Source organism: Alexandromys fortis, unplaced genomic scaffold (genome assembly GCF_014885135.2).
Source record: "Alexandromys fortis isolate MF-2015 unplaced genomic scaffold, M_Fortis_MF-2015_v1.1 scaffold_211, whole genome shotgun sequence".
Lineage (NCBI taxonomy): Eukaryota > Metazoa > Chordata > Mammalia > Rodentia > Cricetidae > Alexandromys > Alexandromys fortis.
The window spans coordinates 1,637,339-1,657,808 of NW_026068103.1; the positions used below are offsets into that span (position 1 = coordinate 1,637,339).

Genomic DNA, 20,470 nt, shown 5'->3' on the forward strand with positions numbered 1-20,470 from the left:
GGGCTGGGAGAGAGCTGAGACTGGGAGGGGAGGATGGCATGGCTATACAATCTAACATGAGCGACCAAATAGAGTGACAAAACTTTAGATGAGGCAAATATAATCCACATATATTGTTTACATGAACAAAACCATTGCTTTGTATAATCAACACATTCTAATAATGGCTCATGGACAATAAAGCACAGAGGCCTTGAGAAGATACATTGGAGCATTTGGGGAGAGCTAGCTACCCTGAAAACCTAATGAAAAATGAGGTAATTTTGTAGCTGGGAAAGTATACTATACAAGAAAGCAACGATAACTAGTACATCTGGCTTATGCTCTGCAATGAATATTAATGATTGATTTAATGAAAAACTTTGAAATAGCAGTCTTGGGACCATTTGGAAGTGAAATATTGTAAAGAGGTAGAGAAAACACTCATTTTTAATAAAAGCAATAAACGGATGTTGTCTAAAATTGATAAACCAGGGCATAGTTTAACATTATTTAGAAAAATCACGGTCAGCATTACAATTTATCATGAAGGACTAAAAGTTGTTCCCTGTAATGTAAGAACACAGGATGGAGGGAAGGCATATTTCAAGTCTTTATCAACTTTGTAACTATGTTTAACTTCTTAATAAATATTAATATTTATTTTTCTTTAATCTTTTAAAACATCACGAATACCCCTCGAAGATACTTGGTGAAATATTGAGATGAGACTTACTTCTATTTTTGACAGTTACTGTATTTTTACCCCATTTCAATGTTTCTGAGAGTCATTGTCTCTCACTGTCCCCTCAAATGTTGGCTTTCGTCTCCACTCACACAAAGACAGTTCTTCGGCGTTGTTTAATCTGGGATGGAGAGTCTCCATTGCTTCATCTCTCTACAGCACCTAATGGTCACTCACTCATTTTATTTTGTCAAATTAGTTAAATACTGAATTATTTTAAGTTGTGTCTAGGATTTAGAGAGAAATCTTCCCTTTTAATTGACTGTCTTATTTTTTACTAAGCCAGGAGATGTATATGATCATTTAGATTTTTCTGCGTACTTCTTTCTCGGTTTTTGGATAAGTAACTCTAAGGCAATCTGAACAAATTACCTCACTTCACAAGTGGAATGATTTAGTGATCAGGGGTGCATTTGGTGGATAAACTTCCAGGGGATCATAAATGTTCATAGTGAGTTGTGTGCTAGTTGCCTTATAGTTGAAACAAATGGTTGAGAATGCCTAGCCTCAACTTCCTAGGAAAAGACAATATTTTCATGTGTTATGTTGTCACCCTCTAGGGCTTTCATGACAAATTTGTCTATAAGTCCAAACTGCTCATATGTCTCTTTCCAAGGGCGTTTGATATTGTTAGCGGGTATGTTCACAGCTCTTCATTAGAACAAGACTGTGCCGAGCTAAACAGCCTTCATATTGTTCTGGGAATCTACAGGCTCTGTGACTGGAGATGGTATATTTATTCATTCACTATGTAATTATTTATTGACTGCCATTTCTGTGCTTGCCTCTGTCTTTGTTGGGGTTATAGGAAATGAGGAAAAATATGTGCTATTCTAGAAAAGAAAAAAGTCATAAAGCCATATACCAGAAGTACCACAATTGAACTGCCAAAAGGACAGCAAAAGGAGAACAAGATTTCTCTCCCAACACAATAAATCTCCTGTAGCAGAGCGTCATGTTTTAGGTAGCTCATAACTGAGCAGGTGACATTTTCTGTTAAGGATGCCTTCAAATCACACCTCCAATTTGGTTGCTTGTTATCTAAAGCAAATAGATAATTCAATAATTCAAAATATTTGAATTGTTTTTTAAAAAAAGCACATTGATATCAATCCTGAGAACTATCTTTGGTGACTTTGAACATCTCTTTCTTCTATCTCAACTCTAGCACTGGTCCAGTCAGAATTCTGGGGACCTCCATGTCTGTATCCACAAAGTGTTTGCTCTGGGGAGAAATGCCTTCACAGAATCAAGATTAAACTGTCTTTAACATTTTTCAAAATTGGTGCAGGGAATACTACATACCTTGGTTTTTAATACACCTACAATTGAAAGATAATTATTAACAGCTTGTTTTTTCTTCTCTAAAAGTCCAGGTGACAAACTTATTACAATTTCAAATTCTTACTTAACACCACACCTACAGTAAGTACTGTGTAAGATTTTATTAAATGAATGGATGGACTAATAGAAAATAATAAATATTGCTACACAGTATTGGTTAGTGGCATGTTATGGCACATGTTCTCTAATTGATAATCCAACTTCAGGATGCAAAAGATTTTAACAACAGAACTCTTAAAAAAATTTTTTTACATTTATTTACTTACTTTCTCTTCATATGGTGTGTATGTGTGTGTGTGTGTGTGTGTGTGTGCACGTGTGTGTGTGCATTCACATGCATGCATGTACGCATGCTATGGCACCAGTCTGGAGGTCAGGAGACAACTTGTAGGAGTTGGTCCTCTCTTTGTGGATCCAGCGGCTAGGACTCAGGACATCAAGTTTCATGGCCAGCACCATTAATTACCCTCTGAGCCTTCTGAGCAGTCCAATAAAATGAAAGCTTTACAAATCATTGCAGTTTTCTTTTTGCTTTCTTCTCATTATGCTCAGTGCACAAACCCAGCTGTCTCTATTTCTCTTTCTACCCATATGTGCGCTTATACACATAAGTGGCCATATTTCCTATGGGAAGTAGAGTGATAATAAAAGAGACTACAGGAACTCAGGTGGTGCCTGCCTGACATGCACCTTTAATATTTATGTTCGTCTATTTATTGTGCTAAGAGACCAGTGTAGAAATGCTTTCATCTGCTTTAAGTACATGTATTTAGTTCTGAGACCAATACTAATTTGCTCTTCTTTATATGTAGGAAATTCTATTATTGGCCATAAGTGTTATCCAGGTTATTTGCTCTTATTTCAGCAATAAAAATGGCATAATATATTCCATGATGCTGTATTTTCAGCCAGTATTTAATTGATTTTCCCTGCCTGTATCATAAATAGAAACACCCAGGCCAATAATAAAATATGTAGATATCTTGAGTATGGAGATAGCAGCCATATTCCCAGTTAAAGCCCTAGCAATTAAAACTTTTACCTTCTTGCTCATGTACTGTGTGCAAAGGCTGTTTTCATATACATAGCAACTTACATGTACTGTGTGCAAAGGATGTTCTCACACACATTAGAAACTTTACATCTCTTGTTTCTTCCTGTCTATGCTCCCACCATCAATTATGAGTTATTTCAGTTTTATTAATCTAGATTTGGGTCATTTTAGTTCCAGAATTCTTGAAGTTCTTCCAGTTGAGCCAATGGCTTTCTCAAAGTAAATGGCTTGACATCTGTTAACAACCCCAGTAAGTTTACAAGGGTGTTGCCATAAGGCAAAGCTATCAAATGAATACAAGATCTTAAAGCATCCTTGTCCGTGATCTGTAAGATGGATTTTCAGAGCTATAGGTACATACGCCCTTTTAGAATTTTGGGATTTTGAATTTGCAGGTTCAAACACTTTGTTCTCTGACTTCAACCCTTTTAGCTGATGAGTTTTAATTGAAAGCTTTATTTTTAGTCTTGAAGGATCTTGACCTATGTTTTGGAAGGATAGGCAGGTAGAAACTTCAGGGTAAAAAAAGAGCCTTTCCCATAGATTGATTTAGAAGTTTGAAGTTCACAAATGAAAGATTTTGCTCCCCATGCTTCATACCATCTTTGAAGTATCAATGACTTCAGAGTTAAATAAGCCAGTAAGGGAGATCACTTAGTTTATCTTTGTCCAGCTCACCCTCTGGGAGAATCACGATAACTGCCTTTCCTTACTTTATTGGGCTCAGGCGATCATGTGAAAAGCTGTATAATCACCGAGTAAATATTGACCATGTAATTAGAGACAAAATATTATGTTTTGACAAAGTAGCAAATATTATTTCTGCTTCCTGAACTACTATCTCCTGGTTATGTGCCAGCCAGCATTGAAAATCAAATAGTGATTATAATGTCTTTCAATAATATTTCTGATTATTATACTTTTTACAAGAGTTATATAGCAAGTAATGTTTTCTAAATCACTGTTATTTTATGTGTCAGCTTAATTTGGTGTTCCATGTAATTTCTTACATGGATAAGCAAAATAGTACTCTCCATAATACCTTCGAGCTTTAAAAAGAATTTTGCATTTACTTCATATCAGGAGGGAACAAAAAGAATATTTTTACATGTTTAAAAGCCTAAAATTGAGAGCTAGTTCCAGGTAGTTCCTACAGCTTATAGGGTTGGACCTATCAGGTAGAGGTCGCTGCACCAATTTCTGACATTTGACTATTTATATTTCAACTTGTTAATCTGTACTCGTAGCAAATGTGTGCAGATTAGCTAGTATGTGTCAGGATTTGTGTTAATAGGCAGGAGATCTGTTCTAGCTTTAGACACAGTCTTCTTTATAAAGAGGAAGCAGAAGAATTAGCAGGTTAATTGCAAGCCTATTCTGAAGATCCAAAAGAGTACGGTCTCGGCTAAGCTCCTGGAAAAGAAAGGCAGCAGTGTCGTGAAGAATATTTCATAAGAGGACTTCTAGTTATTCATCATTGTTATTGTCTCTTTCTCATCAGAACTATTAATTATGTATAATGGTAGTGTTAGCCGAATAGGAGCTTACTGATGTCAGACAATGAAATGTGTGCAAGTCTGGAGATACCTCCAAAGTATAAGTGCAGTCAGGGCTCTCCTCATGTCTATTTCTATCAACTTTTCTGATATTAGAGGACAACTTGGGGCTATTGGCCTATGTACTTCTACTTCCTGGCCCATCCAAGCCATTGTTTTTACAAATAGGCTGGAATCTAAGAGGAAGCTGCTTGTTCATCCCGGCTGTCCAGAACCAAATAACCACACAGAAACTATATTAATTAAAACACTGCTTGGCCCATTAGCTCTAGCTTCTTACTGGTTAACACTTACATCTAAATTTAACCCATTTCTAGTAATCTGTATATAGTCACCTGGCAGTGAATTACTGGCATGTCTGACTCTGGCAGCTCCATGGTGTCTCTCTCCCACTCTGCCATCTTCCTTCCAGCATTCCATTTAGTTTTCCCCACCTACCTAAGTTCTGCCATATCAACAGGCCCAAAGCAGTTTCTTTATTCATTAATGATAATCACAGCATACAGAGGGAAATCAAACATCAGGAATCCATATTTTAGAACTCAGTGAAGCTAGGTCATCAGGGTTTGGGAAGCTATAATTTAACAATGTAGTCTTTCACTCTGTTCCTTTTGGGATTCTCTTAGATGTACTTTGCCTCACCCTTCTCTTAAGGACATAGTTGAAAGTAGCAAGACTGAAGTGATAATTGCCAACTTTATGGAGAACTGCTTTTTTATATCTTGGGGCACCAGAGTAGCAGGCGCTGCTTGCTCCATATTCTGTATCCAGTAGGTGGCTAATATGACTCCAGAGTCATTAGAGATAGCATCCAGGACTCAACATCCTTGAAGTGCATGTGCAAATGGGGAAATGATGGTGACAGTTGAATCTGGAGAGAATTATGCCCATTTTTTTGGTGCACTAATCACATATTTTGGCCTTCTCAGTCTTCCTTAAGTTATTGGTCATCGTTGACTCAAAATAGCCAGTTAATTGAGCTTCCTTCAGTTTAGCATTATGATTCAGTCAGGAGGATTTGTGTATTTGGTGACTGGCTGAACCAAAAAAAGAGAGAAGCAAAATACAACTTTGTTGTAAGGCCAGGTAACTGGAAAAAAATGACAGTATCTCTAAGGTCTGGTAGAGTTTAACATAGAGAAAAGTTAGCAAGCTAAACATGAAGTATTCTGCGATATTCCAGGGAAACATCTAGAAGACCAGTAATGACAGAATCAGAAGCCTACAAGAGAAGTGGTGGCTAAGAACACAAGAGACCAGAGCTAGGCAAAATCCAAGAGATTTGAACTGGATTGGATGCTTAAGGAAAATGATAAGAGTGTTCAGTGTAGTAAATTTCCACCTCATTAAAAGACAAACAGTAGAAGATGCTTGAGATGTAGATAAGTGAATTCCTTCTACACACTGGCATTTTCTCCTTTCATTTTGGAGCTGAGTCTACAAGTCAATGGTCAACATTGCTCTCATAGAAAGAGAAATTCTCCAAGTTAAAGAAGGCCGGAACTGTATCCTTCCTATTTCTATGCTAGCACATAGAGGTTTCATTCTATGTGCTAGGGTCTATACACCCTCATCCAAGACAACCCCGAGTGTGCCACACTAATATACTGCCACGTTCTGTTTTGAAGCCTTCACCGAGCTTACAGCAAGTCTGGCTCTGGTCCATCAGAGGGGTCTGAGCATTCTGTTCAGCTGAAGTAAACAGATATCCTGACACTAGCAGATAAGGCTTCAGTAATCTGCTTAGGACTTTGTTGGAGCATTAAAGTTCAATTAATTACAAAGAGCACAAGAGCCAGAGCAAAGAGCATCTCTATTAAGCTGGCTTGGGCAGCACAAAAGAGAGAGTTGCAGTGACCCCAGAGTTTATTTGTTGGGGATCATAGTTTTTCACTTTGATTCACGAGTGGCAGATCTACCAGCCTGCTACAATTTTCTCAAAGTGATAACTTCTGAGACTAGATATAATGCCAGGTGTAAAATATGAAAGCAGGCAGCTAAGAGTATATTCTAAGCTGGCTGGGGGTGCAGGGGTGAGGGGGGTCAGTAGATACATCACAAGATTTTTAGGTGAAATACCTAGACTTAGTATAGTAAGATTTCATCTTTGCATAATGCTAGTATCCTGTCTAGGGATGTTTCCTGATTTAATTCCCCAGAGAGCTGCTTGCAGGTTTCCTATCAGCAGAGTGAATTTGAATTAGGTTTCACATTTTGACAACAAGTATGAAAGAGTTTGGATATGTATTTATAGTCTGAACTCACTTCTAGAATGCATTTCCCAGACTTCTTTGCAATTTTGTGGGGAAATGATGTAGAGCGTTTCTATTCAAGGTCTTGGGGCCTCTCATGCATGTATCTTTGTGTTTATGGAAGGATCCTGGTTTCTAAATACTGGGAAAGACTACTCACTTAACAAGAATATCTGCACTGCTCTGTTTTATAGGGGAGAGATAAATTTCTTTTGTGTTAAGCCATGGAGATATTTGTGCTTAAGTGTCATCTTAAATGGAGCAGACTTCTGTAAAAATAACAACAATTTAAGGTTTTGTATTTACCTCACCTCTGTGAAGTACATTCAGCGTTCGGTAAATCACAGCACTCTGGTGACAAATCTAATTACCCACCTCAAGCTCCTCTGGTCAGAACTGTTTACCGTCTTTGCTGATTGTTGAGCTCCATGTCTCTGCAAAGTCTTTTCTTTATCTTCAGGTCCTTCAATCACTTGGACTCAATTTCATTGTATGCAAGAAATAAGAACTAGAAGTTTAATTGGGAGATTTAACTACCTGTATAAGGCTTTTAAAATACAAGTTTATTCAAGGGTTTCATACAGAACAAAAGGGCATACATTGATTGACTGACTGAAGCAGAGGTTGTCAGGGTATAACCTCACATAGTTCTACAAGGTTATCATTCAATCGTGCAGTATGATTAAACTAACAAAGTAGCTTCCTGAAGATAATCCCCATGAACATGACTTTCAGCTCAGATTTCCAAACTTAGTTTTAGAAGACTAGTGTTACCAGTTCACAATCCATTAAGTAGAGATTGACAACCATTTTCTGTAATGGTCCATATTATAAGTGTTTTTTAATATTGTGGACCAAATGGTCTTAGTGAAATCTGTTTAATTTTGTCCTACTGAGAAAAGCCATAGACAGGAAGTAAACAAATAGGTGTGGCTATGGTAAAAACATTTTATTTATTTATTAAAGATTTCTGTCTCTTCCCCACCGCCGCCTCCCCTTTACCTCTCCCTCCCCCAATCAAGTCCCCCTCCCTCGTCAGCCCAAAGAGCAATCAGGGTTCCCTGCCCAACATTTTATTTTTTAAAGTAGGTGGTGAAGTTAGTGTGTGAAGACATACAGTAGATTTATGTCTGGACTGAGCCAAACAATACAAAGGCCTGCACCAAAGTGTATTTCACTTTATCCCTTTGGTATCTAGTTTATTAGATGGTGCTTGGGTAGTATGTAACTCAGATTACCTGGAGGGTTATATTTTGAAGATATATAATTTGTGTCTGTGTATTGACCCTCAGTAAAGCTGTTGGTAGAGCAGTTACATCTGGATTGATAGGTGATGGAGTTACTGTCTGGATTGATGTCATCTTTCTTTCCTCTAGTAGAAGTAGCTAAACTACCATATGATATAGTATGATCTACAGAAGAAGTGTAATGACTTCTCTGAATGCCTGAAAGTTCTTTCTTATAGACAAACTAAACCTAATTCAACATAATTATGTTTTGCTTTGGTGGCAAAGTAGCTCAATGGGTGTCAGTCTTCCAGCAGTCACATATGTGACCTGTATACGAGGCTTTCCTTGCCATTATCTTGAGGGTTTACAACCTTCACTATTAGGAGCAAATTGCAGTGGAGACAAACAGCATTCTGGTTCTTGTCTTTGCAGGGCATATGTTCTTTGATCTTTGTTTGCATTCCCCTTTAAAACATATACTCATTTTCAAAAGCACTCTATTGGATTGTACATGTTTATGTGAGCTACATGAATCCTTATTTGGAATAAGGCTGGGGATTTAGAAAGAGATAAGGATGTGTTTTATACACCACAGGATGCAAAGGGCTTTAGTCTTCTATGTTCTATTTGCAGGGGTAATTTATCTAGCATTATTGATCAATCGCTTTTCATGCCAGCTCTTCTTTTATAAACAGCAGGTCTGGTTTCACTGTATTATAAAATATACAAAAGAATAACTAGGTCATTATCAATTCCACTATTATTACTAGTTGATTGTTTCTTTTCTTCTGAAGAAACTTAAAACATCGCAAAAGATCCTGACAGCACTCACTCAGTAGGTCCTGTGTTTAGTTTTGAGCCCGGTAATGATTTTGAGCATGGTAATTCTTGCTGTGGGTCTTGAGATTTTAATAGGGAACCAAAGCCTTTATTACAATAATCAAACAGAGGAGAATATTGACAAGGCAGTTCCAGGCCTTGTCACCTTGAATTAAAGGCTCTGAATTTGGGACTTCTAAAACCCGAGATGGGCTGTAAATGAGCTTTAGAGAATCTAAGAGCTATTGTATTACAAGTATTATTTCAAACCATATGCCGTACATAGATTGTTTTAAATGGTGTGTCTGTTGCTTCCTTCGGCATTTTCAAAAGATATGAGGTTAAGGAGGCTTAATGTTTTGTGTGTCAGTGCTTTTCAAGTTATTTCTGTGCTGAGGAAATAGTTTCTTTTTATTTGTAATCTAGGAAGATCATCACTTAACGTATAATAGGAATGAATTTGAAGGCGTAAGTCACGAACAAGGCCACACCAGTTTGGAGTTATGATTAATAGGGTGTTATTTATTTAAAGGGGAAAACTTACAGATCACCGTCCCAGACAACAGCCATCTGCACAACCAGGAAGGGAGTCTAGTCTCCGGCGGAGCAGGAAGTGAAGAGAGCAAGCAGAGGAAATAGCCGCTTTTTTAAAGGGAGAGAGACCACGCCCCAATGGGCTGGTATCACAGCAGCTATTGGTTGGGGGGCGGAAGGACCTCCCGCAACATGAATTACTAGAAAAAGAAAATGCTAGGTGTAGCGGCAGTGTCAAATTGCTGTATAACCTAAATGCCCACCCTGAGATTGGCTATTCACCTAAGAAATTAATCATTTGAGTAGGATTTTGAGTAGAAATTGTGTAGATAATGTATCCAACTATAGAATTCTGCCCTACAAAATGGGAAGACAATGTGACAATGTTTTAAAGAGACATCTTTCAGGAGTGGTTCTTGGAATCATCTGAGGGTTGGTGAATGATGGTCACAGCATACTCCAGAATCAGCCATTTTCAAACCCATGGTCTATGAAGACATGCTTTGTAATTAATATGTACAATAGTATGCTACAGATGACCTTCACTAATATGATGTAGTTAACTAGAAATCTATCCCTCTTTTGGTAAACTTTACTTCTGTGGGACAATGGTCTTGTACCCTGTAAAGATTTATCACTTGTTTAATAATATGCTGATTGACCAGGAGCCATTCAGGTGGGGCAACCTGAATAGGAGAATTCTGAGAAGAGGAAAGGCTCAGTCTGCAGTCATCACCCAGACACAGAGGACACAAGATGAGAATGTCTTACTGATAAAATTTACCAAGACACATGACTAATAAAGATAAAAATTATGAGTTAATGTAAGATATAAGAGTTAATCTTATATCTGAGCTAATAGACTAACCATCTTATAATTAGTGTAGCTCTCTATGTCTTTGGTACTGAATAGGACCAGGCAGGACAGAAATCTCTGTCAACAATTGGTGCCAACGTGGCCAACTGAGTCCACTTATTTCTTTTTATTAAAAAAATGAATTTTCTTAATCAGTCATACATAAAATATAATTCAGGGGCTATTTGATGACTTTAGTCATGGTCAGTCACCAGCTCTATGCTCAAAGCAATACTAAATTGAAATTTAGGAAGCAAATAGAGTGAATACATTGTCACCTCTCCTTTAGGCTTCTCCTGAATTTTCTTTTGGAAGCATAGTAAACATGGGTGTGGAACTAATGGAAGCATTCTAGAAGCTGGACTTGGGAGTTTTGGCAGATGCAGTCACGAAAGCTTCAGAGCCAGGCACCAAAGGAAATTCTAAAGTTTAAATCTGGGATGAGGCAGTGTGATGGTTAATTTTGATTGTTAAGTTGATCAGGTTGAGAAACACTGAGAAGACTAAAACATGCAGTGCGGGGAGACCATTTCTAGAGAGAGTTATTTAGGAGGAGCACCCGTCTTAAATGTGGTCACCAAGCAAGGCTGGAGCTGAGAAGAAATATGAGGATATCAGAGTCCTTTAGCTGTTATTCTCTGTCTCAGATTCTCTCTGTGTGTCTTTGTATATCTCTGTCTCTCTCTGTCCTGGCCTTCATGATGTCAGCTGCCCTACTTTACTGAGTCACCACTATGGTGCTCTAAAATCTTTGAAAATGTGAATCAAAATAAATCTTTTTCCCTTAAGTTGTTTTGCCTCGGTAATTTGTGACAGCAATGTAAAGTCTGCCTATCACTGGCAAACAGTGATGAATAGAGATTGAAGTTAAGGGCTGGGCATACTTTCTATGATTGACAGTAAAGTCACCAGATCTTACTAAAGCATTTATACATCCTTTTCTATATGAAGGCTGGCATCTGGGAAGGACACTAGGCTAGCCTGAATACTCTTTTAAAGATCCAAGCTACGAGACACCTCTACAGGTGAAGTACATCACTTCTACACAATGAAAATATGGCAATAGGGATTATGATTCATGGAAGTCTTGGATGTTTAAAAGACTTGGTGTAAAAACAAATGAACAGTGGCAGCAGCATACTTGCACAATGTCTACTGAGTTAAAAAGGAAGACATATCTTTGGTGCTTAACTAGAGTTTCTAAAATTTGGCATCAATGACAAAAAAGGAATTATGTTTCTATCTCCACTTTAAAACTTTGGAAACTCGCAGGGCAATGCTCGAGTTCCTGTTTCAGAGCATCTGAATTTCTAGAGAGGTCTTTCAACCTATCTTAGCTGCCATGATCTAAGCACAGTGTTGATGTCACGGTGGGTAAGCAGGTGAATTAAACAAGGTCCTTGAATCTCACGAAAAAGAAAAAGTAAGAATGGGTTATCTGTAGTGAAAGAGTAAGAGAAGAATTTATAAACCTCTAATTTTAACTATGTGGGAGGCTGAGGTGGGGATATAGGCACTTAAGTCTAGCCTGGACGACACAGCCAGACCATGTTTTAAAACCAAACTAAACCAAACAAAAACATAACAAACAATACCCTAAATTGATCATACAGTGGTCACCAGGAAGGTTGAAGGGTTATAGACAAGATACCATATTTGAGCTGAACCTGATACATAAGAGTGTATCAAGTTAAGATGGGAGAGAGATATTCTAGGTACAGGGATACCTTACTTGAGCTTGAGCATAAGAAAAGCAACATGAGAATGTGTGTTACAATAGGAAATAGATAGGGGTCAGTATGGGGAGCAACATCTGGAAGTATCTGAGGGGTGTGTACCCAGAGGTTTTGTGTGAATGTGTACTTGGTATTGGCTGCAATTCCTTGGCTTGATATTAGTAATTTAATGCTACTTCACTGTCCAGGGTTTCTTCATGTGTCGAATGTGTTATGTCCTGGGGAGTTACAGTAATTAGAAGTTCTCAGAGCTGGATCATAGGTAGCCACATTATCATCCATTAAGTTTCTGTTTTCTAGCTGGGTCAGCTTGTGTCCCATCTTCATTATAAATTCCCCACAACCCACTGCCTGAGATGGTTGGGAAGGTTCGAGGAAGAGAGGTACATGGTACATGGCTGGAGATCTGAATCTTTTCAGTGCCGAGACCTGGTGCAATCCACATGAATTTGTGACACTCTGGGTAATTAGAAAGTAATTATTTTCAAAATAAAATTGATTTGTCACTTTCATAGCTGAATACAGAAGCAGGCACAGCAGTGGCGATGGCAAGATCCATCAAGTTGTTCCTTGTGATAATACATGGTCCTTTGGTTTCAGAGAACATTGTATAATTATTTTCTGTATGACTAATTTTCTGGGCACTTTTCATTCTTGTTCATTTATTTTCATCCCCTTGAAGTCCAACAGAAATAATTGTTACTATTTTAGGTTTCTTAGCAACTGGCACCCAGTTTAGTCAAATGCATTCTTTAAGAATCTGAGACATTAAATGTCCCCGGGGGGAACGGTGGGGCGAGGCCACAGAGCAAGGGCAGTGCTGCCTAGTGTTGCTCACTCGGCACCACTCTTGGCATGCTGATCGATGGCATCTGCAGAGGCCAGGCCTGGCTAGGCTCAGAGCCGAGGCTGCTTTTAGGCCCTGGCTGAAACACAAACTTTGAATCACACTCCAAAGCACAATTACCCACAACAGTTTTATACATCATTATAGTAAAGAAAAATCAGGAAATGACTGTGGAAAGATAGAGTGATCTTTTGAGACCATAGTGCAGTCTTAGGAAAACTCTGATAGCGTCACCTTGGGAAGCTCCCTGCCACAGCAAACCACTACCTTCGCTTCACCTCATTGACTCGAGCTCGAGAAAGCATACTTTTTACTGTGACTATTCCTCAGAGAGTCAAAATATGACTTTTTATTTCCTTGAACCCTGTAGGGTCGAGCTTTGGGACAAACCCAATAAGCCTATTTTCCAAAGAACATTCTGGTTTCTCTGTATTTCGAAACCTATTTGATTATAATCACAAAGGAAAAGATTTTGAGGCCCCTGTGTTGGTTCCAAGGAAAACATTGACCGGACAGAAAGCCTGCCCCACAGCCAAAAGGAGCCATAATGACTGCGCTTTTTATTTCTCCCAGGAAAGGGTAATATAATTGGTCCCTGTAATACAGTAACCAGTTTGTTCAATCTTTGCTCAGTAGAGGATGTTTATTTGGGAGACATGCTGCACAGAATCAACTGGCTTCAGGATAAAGACTGGGAATAGATTTGTTCCTAAATAAACTTCAGTGAAAACTGAATTTAGCAGGATGGATAAGAAATTAAGAACACCTTACATATATTTGCATGCAACAATTTATGGGTTATCATTATATTGGAACATGTCATGTGCTGACTTTCTCAAGGGCATTTGTGCAAAGGAAAGAAAAGAGAACATTTCTGAATTCCATTTCTGTCACGGAATAGAAACAAGAGGTATCAACCTGCTACCGACTATGCAGTAGAGAGATCACTCGCTCCTCTGGGTACCTGACACTAATATTCATCTTAGTGCATAAAAGAGAAAACACAGAGGACGGGACTAGCACGGGCAGGGGCTGCGGCAGCAGCTGCAGAGCCTACTGTAATTCTAACAATGAGCCATCAGCACACTGCTGAATTTGGCGGGAAGGCAATGCCCAGCATTAAGGCAGCAACAATAGGGCTGTACTCTCTCATTAGAAAGCATTAACAGCTCACCGAGGGCTGAAAAATTTAGGCATTTTGTTTTTCATGAAGCCACTGCTGCAATTGCAAAAGCAACATCACCAAAATGGAATGCAGAAGAGAGTATAAGCAGCCCAGGTTGATACATTAGCATGACTCATTCAGCCAGTCGTGAAAAGGCTAATATCTTGGTTGAATGACAAGCAAAGGAATCTGAAAGGATGATAGTGGCTATTTTTGTTTTTGTCATTGTAGTCGTTGCATATTTATTGTGTTGCAAAATTATTTGTGAAGCTCAGAGGCTTTTGAAAAATTCTACTTTGAGTATCATTTTAAATCACTGGTAAATCCTCACCATTCCATTTGTGATTTCTTAAAGGCTGGATTTTGCATGTTGGGTAACCTGCTGAAAGCAAGGAAAAAAAAATTTAACTAGCAAGTCTGTTGTAACAAATCTTTGTACATTAAAACAGAAAAAAATCCTAGAAAAAAAACACAAATAACCCTTGATAAAATAGTAAGAATTTGTATTTAAATTTAATTTTCTCTGCAAGTGCAGTTAGCATTTTTTTCCCCTACTGATCTCTGACATACTATTTTTGAGGGAGAAAAATGTTTTTGCTGCCATGGCAACAGTATCCTTCTCTTGCTTTCCATCACAAGCCATAGTTTCTGAGCATAACTAGGAAAATTGAAATGTGGGGAGCTGGAAATGATAAGGCCAAGCATGGTCAGCATTCATCTAAATGAATATTTGTGTCATTGTTCTTGCTCGCACGGGGAGCCAGGAACTTCAAGGTCAACATATTTGCTCATGGAGCTCACAGCAGCCCTCATAAAAGATTATTACTACTTACTGGGAGACTACTCTTTTGACTAAATGTCTTATTAGCATGATTTCCCAAAGACGATAGCAAATTAAAACACTCCATAGTACGGTTTATTTTATGGTGTCGAGGAAATGTAATACAAAGAATGGCTCCACGTTCTAGGCAGTTTGAGGAAAGAAATGATCCACTACTTGACCTGGAGTGTGTGCTGAGGAGTGAACATAGAGCAGGCTGCGGGAGAAACCGATTAAGCTCATTCCATTTGTTTCGGGTGATTCCAAATGGAGTATCTCTCTATGATGCCCTTGCAATAACAATATTATTCTTATTTTGTTTGATCCTTCACAGGCTGAGGATATTTCAGCTTGCAGGGTAAAATGGTATTTTGCTCTGTGGTGAGCTTTTAATATCTCCCCTGCTTTGCTGTGATTCCGGACTAAAAAACAAACAAAACAAATCAACAAAAACACACACTGTGCTTTTTTTGTTTGTTTTTGTTTTTGTCTATTGGCTCTGAGTACAGTCTCACCCTTCACATTCCTTTAACGATTCTATATATTTATTTTGGGTCTGAACCCCTTTGCTTATCCCAATTTGGATGAGCAATCAAAGTCCAAACTGACTAGCTAGGGCTTACTTGCCTTAAGCAATTGAGATTTGAAGCCACATCACAGGTGAAGCAGGGGCAAGCATGGCTGCCTACAGAATGCTGTTCAGACGTGTGAGATGTCACCTTGCTGAGGTCTGCTGCACTTTCTGAGTCTAGCTTGTCCACACAGGTTCACGGAGCTATGTTCTATGGACTACAGGCTGCCCGAATCCCTCCTCCTAAGAAGACTTGATTTCTACATTTGGCTCTGCTTTGCCAATAGCACACTTCCTGACATGTGGGAAATTCAGGTAAGCTTCACAGACAGAACTGATGAACGTGGAGTTTGCTTTCTTCCCCTTTACAACAGGATTCAAAATAATCATTTAATTCCACATAAGTACAATGACATATCAAGGGGAGATATTTGTTGTTGGTCTTGAACTTGCTCTGAATGTCAGAAATAAATGGCACAGAACACTGTTTATAATATAAAGTTTTGTCATCTGGCAGCAGGAATTGGCTCTTCATATGGTTGTTTCTGTGGACCTGATCATATTTACAGTGAGACCTGTACTATATCAAACAATCTTGGCTTTGGGTCCTACTAAGGATCTCACTGCTAACTCTCAAGTCCTTGATGTGTTGCTTTGGGAAAACTATTAAGCTAACTTAAGATAGTTATTGTAATGATCATGCTAAAGCCAGTCTGAGATGCAAAGGCACAGTTACAGGACATGCCCAGTGCATTGCTCTCTTCTCTCTAAAAGGGCTAGGACGGGGTTTGAGAAGTGTGCAGAGTGACTGTATTGTCATTCTTCTCTTCCTGTCTCATTGTTTTCCAGATTACAATCTTCAATAAATACTATGAATGGGATACTCAAATATTTGTTTGATATCAGAAGTACTTAAATAATTTGCTTCTAAATTTTCACATCAAAACTACTTAAGCACTTGTGGAGACTCAGACCATAAATCTGGTATTCAGGACTGTTAAAATGAATGAGGTGGTAACCTTGGTTTCTTCTTCCCTGATACAGTAACTCTTGAGGCAGAATAGGGCATGTTGAGGATGTGAAATAACTGGCCTATTGCGTGGCCTAGCCATTCCTCTCAGCCTTTGAAGAATTCATTTGAGTTGCAGCCAGATCGATTTGGCTGTGGCAATTGGTATTGATTGTGTTGATGGGCAAAACAATAGATTTGCCATGTCACATAGTAGTTCATTGTAGACACTCTAGTAGGTCAGGGGAAATTACACAGTGGTTAGAACCAGAAGAGGAACCCTCTTTTTCTGACCCTTCATCCTCCTCCTCTTGTCTAATGAGATCATCAGCTATACAGTAACATGTAGGTGCCGCATGGGTCATTTCAATATGATCCCGACTTCACCTTCTCCCCAAAAGGTTTCCTAATTATCCTTACAAATATTATTACCCAAGCTTCAGTGTTCAATATCTTCTTCATCTGTCTGCTTCCCACCCTTACTTCCATTCCACTTTTGTACTAACTTAATTGATAGGATTCTAGCTCAGCCAGGATTTTCCATTCTTTCTGTACTAACTTCATTGTGTACTTAAGATTCTAACTCAACCTGGGTTTTGCATTCCCTCTGCCAGATCTCTTGTCTGAAAAGTATGTCTTCTACCCCAGATCCTGCTGGACACCACCGTACATTCTCATTTTACAGTGCCTATTTGGTTGCTTTATTCTATTATTAGAACCTTCCCACATCCTTTTAATATAGCCAGTAGCACCTTTAAGGATCTTCTTTACCCAGGATAACTCTATATATGATGACTCAAGTTTCTGTTCTTTTTGGGCATGGCAGAGATAGAGAGAAGACCATACAAATCATGGTTCGATTTCAGAACCCAGACTTACCAGTGCCGAATCAGTGTGAGCAGTGGTATATCTGCCAAGATGCTCTAAAACTGAGTGCATCTTTGTTAGACTCTTCTCTCTTCTGTTGGGTAGATGAATAGAGTATGAGGCTCAAGGAAAAGAGAAACTTTCTGATGGGATGGAATGACCACACTGAGGAAATATACCAAGCATGAGTATGCATGCTGCATAAACAGAAACACAGCTGATGATTTTACATCACTGAAACTTTGGAGGTCCCCATTCCCAGGCCACTTTTCATCTTTTTATCTTCCCAGGAAACTATTTATCTGTCTCAAGTTATCTCAGATTTCTCATATTTATAGATTTAGTTCAAGCTTCATTGCTAATTAACCTTGCTTAATTACCCAAAACCAATTTGTTGTCTCTAGACTTTGAATTTCTTCACTACTGGTTTTCTGTATCACTATTCAATTCTTTGATGGTAATTATCTTTCTGTGCCAACAAATATAGAAGTAAAAGTCTGCTTGGTTTCTGATTACTACCAGATAAACTTGAAAGACGTAGATGTTCTATTGCCTTGACCAGAGCATGGACCTATTGAAGGAAAAGAGAGTCTACTCCTTTATTGCATGCTCCAAATTGCTTCACAGGCAGGGTATTACATCATGGTATTCTTTGATTTTATTTCTTAGAGTTGGAATTTTTCCAAGAGTAAATGTGCTATTTAAATTAAGTGGATTTAATATCTTAATAAAAGTTCCACAATGACTCCAAGACACTGATGATCATTGAAAGGGCCACCTGTTGAATTGTAGAGGGGGAACATTCATAGGACTCATGGGAAGCAAGTTTGGTAAGATTCGTCCATCTCCTGGCTGGCATTAGTTGTAGGTTGAATGTAAACACGGCTAGGAAGCAAGAGATGGCATTCCTAGTCTTCACAGAACAGATCTTTTAAAACCAGAATATTTTATTGTTTCATAAAATCACAGGAGAGCCACATTTTTCTATCTAAGATGAAATTGTCACTAAACACAGAGGAAAGTTGGATTTTAACTTAGACTTTTAAAGGATCAGATTACTTCCTATCATTAAAAAAATGAAGTAGGTGGTAAGAAACTTTAGAATATGGAAAACTAATGCTTTCTTTATTTCCCTGCCTTATGATATTTGGATACCAGTGCTCTCCCTGCAAATGACTAGATAATGACTCAAATTGCCTTTTTATCTTAAACAATATCAGTACTTTTCCTTTTTTATAAGTTTTTCATTTTTACTTTTGTTGTTGTCTGACATTGAAGACTAATTTCGTTTTCTTAAAAAGAACAAGTGGAACTTTGGTGGCACAAATTCTGTTAGAAAAATGCAGTTTAATAATGTAGAGCCTGAAACCGAGTCGTGTAAGACCGAACAATGGAAACTCTTGTTTGAATTTGGAGAAACTCCATTTTTAAGTGTAGTATAAAGAGGTACAGAAATGTCAGAAAACTCTCTTTACAATAAAACTGAATAATGATGAAGATGGAATAAAAAGGCAAATCTAGCTTCAGCGTGACCCTGCTGCTCTGAAATTATAGGAAAATTGGCAAAAAAGTCAATCTTGATTGATTGTTGAGTCATTAGGATAAAAAGTAAACACCAATTCCTTCTATTTTATTAGGCCAATGAGAACATTATGCATGGCATGGGCAGAGCAGTTGAGTGAGTTGAGTGATGGAATAAAGAGATGTCGAGACAGCTAGACGTCTGCCTGGGAACTGGACTCAGCCCAAGGTGAGTTTTAGCTATTTTTAAAAAAGATGTTTCCCAAACATAAAAGGGAAAATTCAGTGTGGTGTGGAGGGCATTATTTTTCTCTGAAATATACCGTGACTCGTTTTAGTTTATGGCATGCCTTAATCAGAATGTTAAGGTACTTTTTGTACAGAATTTATGTGGGTGATGCTATTTTGAGTAAAACTGCTTTCCTGTCTAGCTTATGTAAACTTAAAGTTAACAAGTTTAATCTTTGAAAATAAGTGCCGAGACAGTTGCAGACTAATAGCCACTGAGAGTACAAAGCACACAGCCAGTAGCACTGTCAGCTCAAACTCTTGCTCTAAAGAGAGGGGTGGAGAGCCACAGTTGCAGCTGAGACAGTACTGTCTTTGGGACGAAAGCAGTAGTCATCATTCGGGAGGGATCATGTCAATTCCTAACCGATTCTCATAAAAATGAACCCATCTGCTGCGTTTGAAGAAATAACGATAGCATTCAGACCCACAGTCATGTGACTAAATCACTGTGCACGTTTTCTAGAGGTTTCTATTAGGGGAAATGCCTGTCTCTTGCTCTACATTTTATGGCAATATCTATGCATGAGCATGAAAAGTTCAAAAGAAAAGAGTCAACTGCCATAGTCTCTTCTTAAAAATCTCTACTGCCACGAAAGGTAGATATACCATTCACTCCTGATCACCACCATTCTCATAAAGGTAATTTTATGCTTGGATATGCTCCAAAGTCTCTTGTTCTTTTTTTTAAAAAAATCACACATTTCAAACTCTGCTACTGTGCTTTTTGGGTCTCATCTCTAACACCTCCTGGGATTTCCCGTAGTGCAGTAAGAACTAGACTGGAAGTTCTGAGGGTACCTCCGTTTATCTTGAACATGAAATTATTCCAAGAGTTAAACACCACTAAAATACTGAGTAACAAATCTTTATCTTCAGGTAAGGGCTTTCAAATGTTTTTCCAAAACCCTGGACCACATTATTCATCAAGTCAGGGTTTAATCACAACAATAATGTATATGCAACACATGTGTGTACATGCATAAAGAATGCATTTTATTGTTTTTGTATCGTTGCCAACTGTTGTCTCTGTGTGATTGAAAGCACAGCACTCATGGAACAGAAGCTAGAAAGGGGAGACCATGAGCACTTTGGAACCTACAGCATGAGCTGAAGTTATAAGGTTGGATGCTGTGGGTTTTATTGCCATTGCCTCTGACCTAATTGAGAGGAGTGTCCTGCAGGAGCTGCAGCCCTGGCTCATGGAGTTAAATCAGACACCCAGACCAGGCTGCAAGGAAGCTGAAGGAGGAAGCAAGGAAAGTACAGAGTTCATGA

The 20,470-nt window shown here is 38.4% G+C and overlaps 1 long non-coding RNA gene across 1 annotated transcript; it reads left to right on the top strand.

Moving 5' to 3' along the window:
- Positions 1–15,003: 15,003 nt before the first annotated feature.
- LOC126489602 (uncharacterized) lies at positions 15,004–19,068 on the top strand. The gene is made up of 3 exons (XR_007588963.1): positions 15,004–15,025; positions 15,702–15,822; positions 19,021–19,068. It is a non-coding gene; the product is annotated as an uncharacterized lncRNA (long non-coding RNA).
- Positions 19,069–20,470: the final 1,402 nt, after the last annotated feature.